Source organism: Coregonus lavaretus (genome assembly GCF_964263955.1).
Source record: "Coregonus lavaretus genome assembly, chromosome: 14".
In the NCBI taxonomy this organism is placed as follows: domain Eukaryota; kingdom Metazoa; phylum Chordata; class Actinopteri; order Salmoniformes; family Salmonidae; genus Coregonus; species Coregonus lavaretus.
This window is the reverse complement of record NC_140001.1, coordinates 46,232,607-46,246,270: the sequence shown is the minus strand read 5'-3', so window position 1 is coordinate 46,246,270 and position 13,664 is coordinate 46,232,607. Positions and strand designations below refer to the sequence as shown.

Below are 13,664 nucleotides of genomic sequence, written 5' to 3'. Positions count from 1 at the left end.
ATTTTCAGTACGCTGAATAGGAAAAGTCTCTTTCTCCTCTAAACATTTTTTGATACAGATTATATTGATTAAAAAAAGGATCATGCTACATAAAGTACACAATAAGTGCTGAACAAAAAAAAAAAAGAAGGCTATATACATTACCTGTAAAAAGTTTGGACACCTACTCATTAAAGGGTTTTTCTTTATTTTTGCAATTTTTTACATTGTAGCAATTTTACATTTTAGTCATTTAGCAGACGCTCTTAACCAGAGCGACTTACAGTTAGTGAGTGCATACATTATTTTATTTTTTTCATACTGGCCCCCCATGGGAATGGACTCGGAAGCAGGGCGGCTTCCATAGCTCAGATGGGGTGAGCGTCGAGGCTCCGGGAGGTGTTGGGAACGCCGTCTCTCTCTCAACATGTCGTCAAGACGGATGGACGTGGTGATGAGGGTATCAAGGTCCATCTCGTCGTCCCGACATGCGAGTTCCGTCTTGATGTCCTCCCGTAAGCCTCTCCTGAAGGCCGTGCGCAGAGCATGGTCATTCCAGCCAGAAGACGAGCGTACTCGGACGCGGGCCCCTCTCTCTGTTGTAGATGGAGGAGACGCTCACCCCCGTCCTTTCCCTCTGTGGGATGATCAAACACCGCCATGAACCTAGCGAGGAAGGTGGGGTAGGGAAGTGCTACTGCCTCCTCTCCTTCCCAGACTGCCGTGGCCCAATCCAGTGCCTTTCCTTTAAGAAGCGAAATCACCAGCGCTATCCTGGCTTGGTCAGATGGATATGCCCCAGGCTGACGCGCCAGATAAAGGGAAACCTGTAGCAGGAAGCCGCTACATTTAGTAGTTTTACCGTCATAGCGCTCCGGTAGGGCGAGGGTTCCCGCAGGAGTGGGTGATAGCACGGGAACAGGTGGATTGGGGGCACTCGCGCTCCCCGAGGTGGAACCGGAGCGCCGGGCAGATTATGCAGAGTTTGGAGCACTTTCTGCATGGCGGCGTTCAACTGGGAAAGCTGTTGCTGGTCGAGGCACTCGGAAAAACACCTGCTGCATCCATTTTCATTTGGTGTGTAATTCTGTGACGCGTACTGAGTATACAAAGAGGCAGACGCAGGAATTAACAAGGTCAAGGTGTACTTAACAATGAGCAAGAGAAATAACAAAGATAGAGTAAACGACACGAAGCTAAACAATCACACACAACATCATCCAGAACAGTCCAGGGCTAAATAGGGGTGGTGATGAGATGATGAGGTGCAGGTGCGCTGGAGGTGATTAGGGTGCGTTGGGTTTCCATTCCGGTGTAGCCGAGATGGTGCACTCATACCGGTGGCTCAGTAGACCGGCGAATCAGAGTGCCGGAGGGGAGCAACAGGAGGAGACGTGACAGCCACCTTTCTAACAAGTCAGTTCGTCAAATTTCTGCCCTGCTAGAGCTTTGTCTTGATGACAGCTTTGCACACTCTTGGCATTCTTTCAACCAGCTTCATGAGGTAGTCACCTGGAATGCATTTCAATTAACAGGTGTGCCTTGTTAAAAGTTAATTTGTGGAATGTATTTATTTATTAATGCGTTTGAGACAATCAGTTGTGTTGTGACAAGGTGTGTGTGTGGGGGGGTCAGGTATACAGAAGATAGCCATATTTGGCAAAAGACCAAGTCCACGTTATGGCAAGAACAGCTCAAATAAGCAAAGAGAAACGACAGTCCATCATTACTTTAAGACATGACGGTCATTCAATACGGAACATTTAAAGAACTTTTAAAGTTTCTTCAAGTGCAGTCGCAAAAACCATCAAGTGCTATGATGAAAATGGCTCTCATGAGGACCACCACAGGAATGGAAGAACCAGAGTTACCTCTGCTGCAGAGGATAAATTCATTAGAGTTACCAGCCTCAGAAATTGCAGCCCAAATAAATGCTTCACAGAGTTCAAGTCACAGACAAATCTCAACATCAACTGTTCAGAGGGGACTGTGTGAATCAGGCCTTCATTGTCGAATTGCTGCAAAGAAACCACTACTAAAGGACACCAATAAGAAGAAGACACCTGCTTGGGCCAAGAAACACGACCAATGGACATTAGACCGGTGGAAATTTGTCCTTTGGTCTGGAGTCCAAATTGGAGATTTTTGGTTCCAACCGCAGTGACTTTGTGAGATGCGGTGTGGGTGAATGGATGATCTCCGGCATGTGTAGTTCCCACTGTAAAGCATGGAGGAGGAGGTGTTATGGTGTGGGGGTCCTTTGCTGGTGACACTGTCTGTGATTTATTTAGAAATCAAGGCACACTTATCCAGCATGGCTATCAAAGCATTCTACAGCGATACGCCATCCCATCTCTTTTGGGCTTAGTGGGACTATCATTTGTTTTTCAACAGGACAATGACCCAACACACCTCCAGGCTGTGTAAGGGTTCTTTTACCAAGAAGGAGAGTGATGGAGTGCTGCATCAGATGACCTGGCCTCCACAATCCCCCGACCTCAACCCAACTGAGATGGTTTTGGATGAGTCGGACGGCAGAGTGAAGGAAAAGCAGCCAACAAGTGCTAAGCATATTTTGGAAAAGCTTTTGGAAAAGCATTCCAGGTGAAGCTGGTTGAGAGAATGCCAAGAGTGTGCAACGCTGTCATCAAGGCAAAGGAAGGCTATTTGAAGAATCTCAAATATAAAATATATTTTGATTTGTTTAACACTTTTTTGGTTACTACTTGATTCCATATGTGTTATTTCATAGTTTTGATTATTCTACAATGTAGAAAATAGTAAAAAAGAAAGAAAAACCCTTGAATGAGTAGGTGTGTCCAAACTTTTGACTGGTAGTGTATATACACTGCTCAAAAAAATTAAGGGAACACTTAAACAACACAATGTAACTCCAAGTCAATCACACTTCTGTGAAATCAAACTGTCCACTTAGGAAGCAACACTGATTGACAATAAATTTCACATGCTGTTGTGCAAATGGAATAGACAACAGGTGGAAATTATAGGCAATTAGCAAGACACCCCCAATAAAGGACTGGTTTTGCAGGTGGTGACCACAGACCACTTCTCAGTTCCTATGCTTCCTGGCTGATGTTTTGGTCACTTTTGAATGCTGGCGGTGCTTTCACTCTAGTGGTAGCATGAGACAGAGTCTACAACCCACACAAGTGGCTCAGGTCGTGCAGCTCATCCAGGATGGCACATCAATGCGAGCTGTGGCAAGAAGGTTTGCTGTGTCTGTCAGCGTAGTGTCCAGAGCATGGAGGCGCTACCAGGAGACGTGGAGGAGGCCGTAGGAGGGCAACAACCCAGCAGCAGGACTGCTACCTCCGCCTTTGTGCAAGGAGGAGCAGGAGGAGCACTGCCAGAGCCCTGCAAAATGACTTCCAGCAGGCCACAAATGTGCATGTGTCTGCTCAAACGGTCAGAAACAGACTCCATGAGGGTGGTATGAGGGCCCGACGTCCACAGGTGGGGGTTGTGCTTACAGCCCAACACCGTGCAGGACGTTTGGCATTTGCCAGAGAACACCAAGATTGGCAAATTCGCCACTAGTGCCCTGTGCTCTTCACAGATGAAAGCAGGTTCACACTGAGCACATGTGACAGACGTGGAGAATGGAGACGCCGTGGAGAACGTTCTGCTGCCTGTAACATCCTCCAGCATGACCGGTTTGGCGGTGGGTCAGTCATGGTGTAGGGTGGCATTTCTTTGGGGGTCGGGAAAGCCCTCCATGTGCTCGCCAGAGGTAGCCTGACTGCCATTAGGTACCGAGATGAGATCCTCAGACCCCTTGTGAGACCATATACTGGTGCAGTTGGCCCTGGGTTCCTCCTAATGCAAGACAATGCTAGACCTCATGTGGCTGGAGTGTGTCAGCAGTTCCTGCAAGAGGAAGGCATTGATGCTATGGACTGGCCAGCCCGTTCCCCAGACCTGAATCCAATTGAGCACATCTGGGACATCATGTCTCGCTCCATCCACCAACGCCACGTTGCACCACAGACTGTCCAGGAGTTGGCGGATGCTTTTGTCCAGGTCTGGGAGGAGATCCCTCAGGAGACCATACGCCACCTCATCAGGAGCATGCCCAGGCGTTGTAGGGAGGTCATACAGGCACGTGGAGGCCACACACACTACTGAGCCTCATTTTGACTTGTTTTAAGGACATTACATCAATGTTGGATCAGCCTGTAGTGTGGTTTTCCACTTTAATTTTGAGTGTGACTCCAATTCCAGACCTCCATGGGTTGATAAATTTGATTTCCATTGATAATTTTTGTGTGATTTTGTTGTCAGCACATTCAACTATGTAAAGAAAAAAGTATTTAATAAGATTATTTCATTCATTCAGATCTAGGATGTGTTATTTTAGTGTTCCCTTTATTTTTTTGAGCAGTGTATATATACAGTGGGGAGAACAAGTATTTGATACACTGCCGATTTTGCAGATTTTCCTACTTACAAAGCATGTAGAGGTCTGTCATTTTCATCATAGGTACACTTCAACTGTGAGAGACGGAATCTAAAACAAAAATCCAGAAAATCACATTGTATGATTTTTAAGTAATTAATTTGCATTTTATTGCATTGCATAAGTATTTGATCACCTACCAACCAGTAAGAATTCCGGCTCTCACAGACCTGTTCGTTTTTCTTTAAGAAGCCCTCCTGTTCTCCACTCATTACCTGTATTAACTGCACCTGTTTGAACTCGTTACCTGTATAAAAGACACCTGTCCACACACTCAATCAAACAACCTCTCCACAATGGCCAAGACCAGAGAGCTGTGTAAGGACATCAGGGATAAAATTGTAGACCTGCACAAGGCTGGGATGGGCTACAGGACAATAGGCAAGCAGCTTGGTGAGAAGGCAACAACTGTTGGCGCAATTATTAGAAAATGGAAGAAGTTCAAGATGACGGTCAATCACCATCGGTCTGGGGCTCCATGCAAGGTCTCACCTTGTGGGGCATCAATGATCATGAGGAATGTGAGGGATCAGCCTAGAACTACATGGCAGGACCTGGTCAATGACCTGAAGAGAGCTGGGACCACAGTCTCAAAGAAAACCATTAGTAACACACTACGCCGTCATGGATTAAAATCCTGCAGCACACGCAAGGTCCCCCTGCTCAAGCCAGCGCATGTCCAGGCCCGTCTGAAGTTTGCCAATGACCATCTGGATGATCCAGAGGAGGAATGGGAGAAGGTCATGTGGTCTGATGAGACAAAAATAGAGCTTTTTGGTCTAAACTCCACTCGCCGTGTTTGGAGGAAGAAGAAGGATGAGTACAACCCCAAGAACACCATCCCAACCGTGAAGCATGGAGGTGGAAACATCATTCTTTGGGGATGCTTTTCTGCAAAGTGGACAGGACGACTGCACCGTATTGAGGGGAGGATGGATGGGGCCATGTATTGCGAGATCTTGGCCAACAACCTCCTTCCCTCAGTAAGAGCATTGAAGATGGGTCGTGGCTGGGTCTTCCAGCATGACAACGACCCGAAACACACAGCCACGGCAACTAAGGAGTGGCTCTGTAAGAAGCATCTCAAGGTCCTGGAGTGGCCTAGCCAGTCTCCAGACCTGAACCCAATAGAAAATCTTTGGAGGGAGCTGAAAGTCCGTATTGCCCAGCGACAGCCCCGAACCTGAAGGATCTGGAGAAGGTCTGTATGGAGGAGTGGGCCAAAATCCCTGCTGCAGTGTTTACAAACCTGGTCAAGACCTACAGGAAACGTATGATCTCTGTAATTGCAAACAAAGGTTTCTCTACCAAATTTTAAGTTCTGCTTTTCTGATATATATAAAATACTTATGTCATGCAATAAAATGCAAATTAATTACTTAAAAATCATACAATGTGATTTTCTGGATTTTTGTTTTAGATTCCGTCTCTCACAGTTGAAGTGTACCTATGATAAAATGTACAGACCTCTACATGCTTTGTAAGTAGGAAAACCTGCAAAATCGTCAGTGTATCAAATACTTGTTCTCCCCACTGTATATATATATGCTAAAGGTAACCATACTCTGTATGTGTGGCACATCAATCATCACCACAGCATTTTGATGAGAACAGTCACAGCAGTCGGCTTTGCTAAGCTCACCTCACGGTGTAATACCTCTGACCACACTGACACATTTGGTCTCTGACCACAGTCATACCACACTGAAACCTAGAAAACATGTGACGTGACTTTAACCTTGCTGAATAGTCTAGACTGAATAATCATTAATGGAGAAGTTCAGGATTTTACTTGATGTTAGATGGTTTTAAAGAAAAACAAAACATGGATGACATTTTCTCCTGGCCCATAGACTACAGCATGGTGAGGAACCAGAAAATCCTGAACTTCCACTTTAAAAGTCAGAAAATTATACAAGTATGTAAATTTGAATAACATTAAGATACCTTGTGGTTTTAGTAATGGTGGAATTATGGGGGGGGGGGGCTATGTTCGTTAAATTCTATTTGATATTTAGACTTAGGAACAGACTGCTGTGACTGACTATTGATATATAAAACAACTGAAGTCATGGTAACAAGCACTTGAACAGGATTGCATGCTTTTATAAATGTATGTCTTCATATATATTACTTTCAGCTCAAGAGTCTGAATGGTCCTTTATCAATCTCACATGGAAACATCTTGGTTTCGCTCTGCTTTTAGTTCCAAAACAGTTGTTTGCTGAAGTTTGTCTGTACCTTGCACTGCACAACACACAATTATTGCGTGAAAATAACCAGATTTTCCCCTAAGCTATAAATCGTATATGAAAACAATGAAGACATCCATAGGTACAATTAGTGATAAGACATTGCGTACACAAATACATTTTCTTACCTGTGTAAATTGACCGCTTCTGTGTTCTGTGTAACTTCAACTGCTTGTTTAGTTGTTTACAAAGTTGTTAGTTGTTAGTCATCTGTATTTTAGCCTGTCTGCCTCTCTGTGACCAAGCTGCTATTTTTACACTGGAGATTCCGTGGGTCACATGGAGGCACTCTCATGAGTACCAACAGTACAGCATGAGCCCTACCGTCTGTCACCTTACGGAATCTCTTATGGAAACTGTTCTACTAAACTGCTCTCATGTTTCAGTGGTTACGAAACTAAAAAGCTCTCATATTACAGTGGTTACAAGGGATCTATTGCAAGTTATAAACTGAGTGGTTCGAGCCCTGAATGCTGATTGGCTGACAGCCGTGGTATATCAGACCGTATATATCACAGGTATGACAAACTATGTATTTTTACAGCTCTAATTACGTTGGTTACCAGTTTATAATAGCAATAAGGCACCTCGACGGTTTGTGGTGTATGGCCAATATACCATGGCTAAGGGCTGTATTCAGGCACTCCACGATGCATTGTGAATAAGAACAGCACTTAGCCGTGGTATATTGGCCATATACCACACCCCCTCAGGCCTTATTGCTTAACTATACATTCTACATCAGTAAAGAAAACAGTTTGAATGTGTGTGTGTGTGCGCATGTGTGTGTGCAATAGGGCTATCTTCTGTATACCACTCCTACCTTGTCACAACACAACTGATTGGCTCAAACGCATTAAGAAGGAAATAAATTCCACAAATTAACTTTTAACAAGGCACACCTATTAATTGAAATGCATTACAGGTTACTACCTCATGAAGCTGGTTGAGAGAATGCCACTATTATTCTACAATGTAGAAAAGAGTAAAAAATTAAGAAAAACCCTGGAATGAGTAGGTGTGTCCAAACTTTTTACTGGTACTGTATATATATATATATATATATATATATATATATATATATATATATATATATATATTCGTAGCCATTTATTTACCACCACAAACCGATGATGGCACTAAGACCACACTCAACGAGAAAATGCCCATCCAGAAGCGGAGCTCCTACTGGCCGGGGACTTTAATGCAGGCAAACTTAAATCAGTATTACCTAATTTCTACCAGCATGTCACATGTGCAACCAGAGGAAGAAAAAAAACTCTAGATCACCTTTACTCCATTTACATTTACATTTTAGTCATTTAGCAGACGCTCTTATCCAGAGCGACTTACAGATAGTGAGTGCATACATTTTGTTTTTTCATAACTAGGATATTGTTGACACAAGAGTAACTTATGACAACAGTAGAACAGTTTTTTTTCTCTCTGGAGTAAGGTAAATCCAGCACATTCTGTGACTGATGACCTTGTACGATACAATGGGTTAGTGTTTATTCACAGTAGGCTACAGGTCTTAAGACGATTGACAGACTTTCTCTCCACTGTCTGGTGTTCTGGTCCTGAGCCTGTATTCACAGAGTCAGAGTAGCAGTGCTGATCTAGGATCTGCCTTTTAAATCATAAGGAATATAAAGAGGGACCTGATCCTAGATCAGCACTCCTCTACTCTGAGATGCTTTATGAATCGGGCCCTGGTGTTCTGGTCCTGTGTGTCCCCTCTCCTCTGATTGGCTCGTGTCCTAGTCCTCGTGTCCTGGCCTCTGAGTACGTGTCCTAGTAATCCGTCTGGGCCCGCGCGGCCTTGTGAATCTTACTCACATTGGCTACGGTGAGCGAGATCACACAGTTGGGAACAGCTGGTGCTCTCTGCATGGTTCAGTGTTGCTTGCCTCGAAGCGAGCATGGAAGAAACAAAAAAATCAGTAGAATAAAAAGCAATAAAATCACATGAATTAAGTATATAAAGGTACACTAAACATAAGTACAGATTAACCATGGAGAACACTAAACATGATGACAGACTAACCAGGTAAGTGAACTAGACAGAGGATAAAAGCTAAGACAACAGAGAATCCAGGTAAGCCTGTGTGAAGAGGTGTGTCTTTAGTGTGTACTTGAATATGTGTATGGATTGTGAGGTTCTGACATGGAGATGGAGGGAGTTCCAGAGTTGGAGGGCTGCACTGCTAAAAGCCCGGTCTCCCATGGAGCGAAGCCTGGTGCAATGGATGGTGAGGAGGCCAGTGTCAGAGGAGCGCAGTGAACAGGTGCGAGTGTAGGGGTGCAGGAGGTCAGTAAGGTAGGTGGGGGCCAGTCCATTGAGTGCTCTGTAGGTGAGCATGAGCAATTTGAAGATGATCATGTATTGAACTGGGAGCCAGTGGAGTTTGATTAGGGTGGGAGGGATGTGGTCCCATGTATAAGCGCAATCCCATTTTATAAGCGTCCGGATTAGTGTCCCATTCCTTGAAAGCGGCAGCTCTAGCCTTTAGCTCAGTGCGGATGTTGCCTGTAATCCATGGCTTCTGGTTGGGATATGGAATATGCTTGGAATATGGTTGGGATATGGCTTCTGGTTGGTCACTGGGGTCGACGTTGTTGTTGCACCTATTAATGAAGCCGGTGACTGATGTGGAAAATCCTCAATGTTATCAGATGGATCCCGGAACATATTCCAGTCTGTGTTAGAGAAACAGTCCTGTATCTTAGCATCCGCTTCATCGGACCACTTCCGTATTGAGCGCATCAAAGTGAGCTACTGTTTCATTGGAGTTGTTTGATTCATGTCAAAGGGTTAATAAAGCCATTTGGGCATACATTACACACACATAGCATGACACATTTACATTTTAGTCATTTAACAGACGCTCTTATCCAGAGCGACTTAGTTAGTGAGTGCATACATTTTTATTTGTTTATTATTTTTTCATACTGGCCCCCCATGGGAATCGAAACCACAGCCCTGGCGTTGCAAGCGCCATGCTCTACCAACTGAGCTACACGCGACACAAAGGCCTTATACCAAAGTAGCTACTAGTGGAATAATTAATGTACTATGTAACACACTACAGACAACATACATGCTATTTTTAGTGCAAACGTCCTTGCCTCTGCTAACTCCTCTTCCCTCCCTTACCTTTGACCCCAGATGGTGAAGGCCATCCAGGTGCTGCGGATCCACCTGCTAGAGCTGGAGAAGGTGAGCGACCTGTGTAAAGATTTCTGCAGCCGCTACATCGCCTGCCTCAAGACCAAGATGAACAGCGAGACCATGCTGAGTGGAGAGCCTGGCAGCCCCTACTCACCTGGACAGGGCTACTCTCCCACCAAGACCCAGGTACACACATCCGCAATACGTATAAACATTACCTACTACCGTACACTCTTGCTATACACCCACCACAGACACACCCTATGTAGCATATACACCTGATAGGATACAGTGGGGAAAAAAAGTATTTAGTCAGCCACCAACTGTGCACGTTCTCCCACTCAAAAAGACGAGAGAGGCCTGCCACCCTCATCATAGGTACACACAAAATCCAGAAAATCACATTGTAGGATCTTCAATGAATCCACTTGCAAATTATGGTGGAAAACAAGTATTTGGTCAATAACAAAAGTTTCTCAATACTTTGTTATATACCCTTTGTTGGCAATGACACAGGTCAAACGTTTTCTGTAAGTCTTCACAAGGTTTTCACACACTGTTGCTGGTATTTTGGCCCATTCCTCCATGCAGATCTCCTCTAGAGCAGTGATGTTTTGGGGCTGTCGCTGGGCAACACGGACTTTCAACTCCCTCCAAAGATGTTCTATGGGGTTGAGATCTGGAGACTGGCTAGGCCACTCCAGGACCTTGAAATGCTTCTTAGAACTTTTTGGTAAAAACTCAACTCGTCGTGTTTGGAGGACAAAGAATGCTGAGTTGCATCCAAAGAACACCATACCTACTGTGAAGCATGGGGGTGGAAACATCATGCTTTGGGACTGTTTTTCTGCAAAGGGACCAGGACGACTGATCCGTGTAAAGGAAAGAATGAATGGGGCCATGTATCGTGAGATTTTGAGTGAAAACCTCCTTCCATCAGCAAGGGCATTGAAGATGAAACGTGGCTGGGTCTTTCAGCATGACAATGATCCCAAACACACCGCCCAGGCAACGAAGGAGTGGCTTCGTATGAAGCATTTCAAGGTCCTGGAGTGGCCTAGCCAGTCTCCAGATCTCAACCCCATAGAAAATCTTTGGAGGGAGTTGAAAGTCTGTGTTGCCCAGCGACAGCCCCAAAACATCACTGCTCTAGAGGAGATCTGCATGGAGGAATGGGCCAAAATACCAGCAACAGTGTGTGAAAACCTTGAGAAGACTTACAGAAAACGTTTGACCTGTGTCATTGCCAACAAAGGGTATATAACAAAGTATTGAGAAACTTTTGTTATTGACCAAATACTTATTTTCCACCATAATTTGCAAATAAATTCATTAAAAATCCTACAATGTGATTTTCTGGATTTTTCTTTCTCATTTTGTCTGTCATAGTTGACGTGTACCTATGATGAAAATTACAGGCCTCTCTCATCTTTTTAAGTGGGAGAACTTGCACAATTGGTGGCTGACTAAATACTTTTTTCCCCCACTGTATATACTAGGCGGTGTCAGAGGAAGGCACAAAAAAGTGTCAAAGACTTCAGTCACCCAAGTCATAGACTGTTCTCTCTGCTACCGCACGGCAAGCAATACCGGAGCTCCAGGTCTAGGTCCAAAAGGCTCCTTAACAGCTTCTACCCCCAAGCCATAAGACTGCTGAACAATTAATCAAATGGCCACCCAGACTATTTACATTGACCCCTCCCCACCGTTTTTACACTGCCGGTACCCCTGCACATTGACTCGGTACCGGTACACAGCCTCGTTATTGTTATGTAATTTTCTTATGTTACTTTTTGATTTAATTTTTTTTACTTTAGTTTATTTAGTAAATATTTTCTTAACTCTATTTCTTGAACTGCATTGTTGGTTGAGGGCTTGTAAGTAAGCATTTCATGGTAAGTTCTACACCTGTTGTATTCAGCACATTTGACAAATGAAATTTGATTTGAAAAAAGTTAAGAATGGGGGCATAGCGCTTCACAGCTTCTACAGTCTTGTACATGAATCATTCCAAACAACATGGCAAGGTTTGAAACAGGAATGTTTTCACAGCACTGACACCAAAATGGTCATTTGCGGAGGGATAGGGGTCTACCAATAACGTTTTCATCTGAAGAACCCTTTTTGGAAGATGAGGGTTCTTTGTAAGACTAAGGGTTCTACCTGGAACTTTTTTCATCCTAAAGAACAATTTTTGGAAGAAAGGGTTCTTGGATGATTCTTTGGAAGACAAGATGGGTTATACATAGAACCATTTGAATCTGATCAAGCTTCTTTATTGTAATATATATAGCGTAGAATCCCGTATTATTGGCATATTCAACAGCATTTAAGAAATATATTACCTTCAACAGTGTTATCTTGTGATCAAGCCTTCAATGTTTTGTGATTATTGGTGTCGTAAAAATGTTAGCTAACGGGTTAGCAAGCAATTAGCAAGTTTGACATTTCATTGGAAATACTACTGTTATCAGCTTTTGATAAGCGGTTTAGCAAAAAAATACGTCCCGTATCATCGGCATACGGCCCCCAGTTATTGGCCACCTTACTATTTTGTTCAATTACAAGATATATCTGTTTAATTTTGTTGAAAAAAGAGACACCAACCACGTACCCGAAGTGTTTACTAGATAGTTGACTAGTTGGCTAGCCTTCCGGTAAAAAATAATGATTTGCCTGTCAACTTTTCATTGCGTAGCCCGGTGCGCCCTCCTGTGGACTCTTAAAAAATGGTTCTTCACCAACATATTCAGTGTTGTAACCAAATAAAATATGAGTATTAATAATTTACATCAAATACACTTTAATTTCAGTTATGTGAATTAACATAAACAATGAAAACACTGTTAGAGTTTGTGTTGCAGATGTGCACTTGGAAAGTAAAGGAAGAAATATACAAGATGGGTTCAATAAATATATATATTATATTTTAGACATTTTTTTTTTTAACAAATAAATAATTTCATATGAACACAAACAAAACAAACAATTACATCTCGACCTCCATCCCTATATTGTCACAAAAATCACAATAAAAATCCAGCTCCACCGCTACCTCTTGATCCCACTGCACACACCTGCAGTGGAACCAGTGCTGGCAGAAGTCACAGCACACCCATGGCACCTCGGATCTACACTCCTGAGAGGAGCTTGCAGGCGGATCACGCTCCCCGCAGCGAGCACAGCAGGTGGTGTCTTCTTTTATAAAAAATTAAATAATAATACAAATTGATTAATATGGTTTTGCAAAATGTAGAAGTTCTTCAACAACAATAGTAATTGATACAACTGAGAGAGCGAGAAAAACAGATTATGAAGTACCTGAGAGTGGTGCCATGGGTGGTGTGACAGATGTGACTGGTGTAGCTTTTCTCTTCCTTTTCTGTGCTGCAGTTTGAGAAAAAGTAGTGTTAGACAGAGCATGTTGCATGAAAACCCTTTTCAACTTTTTTACATCAATACCTCTGGAGGAAGCTGCAGAGGTTTTGGAGGAGGTGGAGATGACTTGAGGGCTGGTGCTATGTACTGTAGATATGTAAAGATATATATACACTGCTCAAAAAAATTAAGGGAACACTAAAATAACACATCCTAGATCTGAATGAATGAAATAATCTTATTAAATACTTTTTTCTTTACATAGTTGAATGTGCTGACAACAAAATCACACAAAAATTATCAATGGAAATCAAATTTGTCAACCCATGGAGGTCTGGATTTGGAGTCACACTCAAAATTAAAGTGGAAAACCACACTACAGGCTGATCCAACTTTGATGTAATGT

The 13,664-nt window shown here is 43.3% G+C and overlaps 1 long non-coding RNA gene across 1 annotated transcript; it reads right to left on the bottom strand.

The window, feature by feature from the left end:
* Nucleotides 1-12,881: 12,881 nt before the first annotated feature.
* LOC311141874 lies at nt 12,882-13,422 on the bottom strand. The gene is made up of 3 exons (XR_014614246.1): nt 13,343-13,422; nt 13,202-13,267; nt 12,882-13,078 (listed from the first exon to the last, which is right to left on the bottom strand). It is a non-coding gene; the product is annotated as an uncharacterized lncRNA (long non-coding RNA).
* Nucleotides 13,423-13,664: the final 242 nt, after the last annotated feature.